Source organism: Triticum aestivum, chromosome 5B (assembly GCF_018294505.1).
Source record: "Triticum aestivum cultivar Chinese Spring chromosome 5B, IWGSC CS RefSeq v2.1, whole genome shotgun sequence".
NCBI classification, from domain to species: Eukaryota; Viridiplantae; Streptophyta; class Magnoliopsida; order Poales; family Poaceae; genus Triticum; species Triticum aestivum.
The window spans coordinates 637,700,696-637,702,567 of NC_057807.1; positions in this window are offsets into that span (position 1 = coordinate 637,700,696).

A 1,872-nucleotide genomic window follows, 5' to 3' on the forward strand; every position below is an offset into this window, starting at 1 on the left:
GGGCCACGTGGCGCGCACTGGTTGGCTGCGGTGGCGGGGCGGACATGTCCGGCTGCGGCTGGACGTGTCCGGGGGCGGCAGGAGGAAGAGGACTAGGGTTTCGGGGGGAATAGACCGCGAATTTCGGGGGAGGGGTGTTTATATAGGTAGAGGGAGCTAGGAGAGTCCAAATGGAGCACGGTTTTCGGCCACGCGATCGTGATCGAACGACCGAGAGTATGGAGGGGAGTTAGATGGGTTTTGGGCCGCTTTGAAGGGGTGTTGGGCTGCAAAGAGAAAGGGGGGTTTCGGGCTACGCGGTTAACCGTTGGAGTATGAAACGACCTCCAAATGGCACGAAACTTGACAGGCAGTCTACCGGTGCTATACCAAGGCCGCTTGGCAAGACTCGGTTCATTCCAAAAACGTTTAACACCCGCTCACAACGAGAGGCAAAAGGGGAACGCCGGAGGGCATAGGAGCGCCGGATTGCAAAACGGACAACGGGGAAAAAACTCAGATGCAAGAGACGAACACGTATGCAATGCAATGCACATGATGACATGGTAAAATGCAACACGTAAGCAAATGACATGACAACGACGGCGAATAACTGACAGACACCTGGCGCATCGGATCCGGGGCGTTACATGCTAGCTGGGCCACTACCCAAACCACTCACCTAAACCTAACATCAAAAGCCGGAAGCCCCAGCAGAGCCACATACCGGGTCTGGGGCACAATCCGGTCAGACACACTCTTGTGTCGTCGCCGCCTTCTTCCACAAGTTCGTCTTCAGATTATACTGAGTCTTCTACTTTGTGAGGGCCACTTCTGCCATCGACGTCATCATGACGCCAGACAGCTACCTCCTCCTGCGCGAGTCCATCTCCGCGCATCAGACGCCGAGCCTCCACAACGCCATGCCACCGATCCCCGCCGCCATGAATGAGTGAGATGAAGAACTGCTCCACCATGGCAAGTACAAGGTGAGGAAGGGCGAGGTCGCCATCGGAGACACGACCGGAAGATAAGCACCGCAGTCACGAGACATGCCCGGAGCTGCGACGCGCTAAATCAGACGGGCCACCACTAGGAACCAGACAAGCTCGCCATGCACACCCAACATCCCCATGCCCAAGTCGGCGCCTTCAAGAAGGTGACGACGCTGTGGCGCCGCCGCCGCTTAGCCACCGGGGCTAGGGTTTTCACCCGGGCGCAGGGGAAGGGGGGAGGCAGGGGAGGTTTAGCCTCCGCGCTGCCACCAAGGAGGGAATGGCGTCCGGGACGCCATCGACGCCGTGACCGCCACCGGCGGCCAAGGGTTTCCCCCGGCCAAGCACCCTGCCGCCACCTCTGAACCAGACACAACATCAACAGGCGCGTGCACGCCGGAGATCCAGGCCGGCCGGAAGTCATGCAACACGAGCGAACCAGATCGCCTCCGATCTGACGAGGGGAGCCCGGGGCCTCCCCACGCCATGACCATCGCCCACCGGGACCTCGCTCCCCGCGCAGCCGAGGAGATCCGGCCTACCTCACCGACGAGCACTCCCCGCCGCCGGAGGAGCGCAGTCCGCCCCAGCAAGGCCGCCACCTCAGATCAGCCGGCGCGGATCTGACCAGAACAAGCACCGCCGCGAAGAACACTGCGCCGCCACCGGCCCGCGCGCTCCACCGTGACGTGCCGCCACCGGCCAGCAGGTCGCGCCACTCCGGACCGACCACCAGCGTGGGCCACCCGACGCGCCGGCCGCCGAGCTCCGCCGCCGCGCCCGAAGAAGCAGCCCCCCGCGGCCCCTGTTCCAGGCGAGGTTAAACGAGATCCCGCCGCCGCCGGCACCGCGCGGGCTTTGCCTGGCGGCGGGAGGAGAGGAAGGAGGTGGGGGCTGG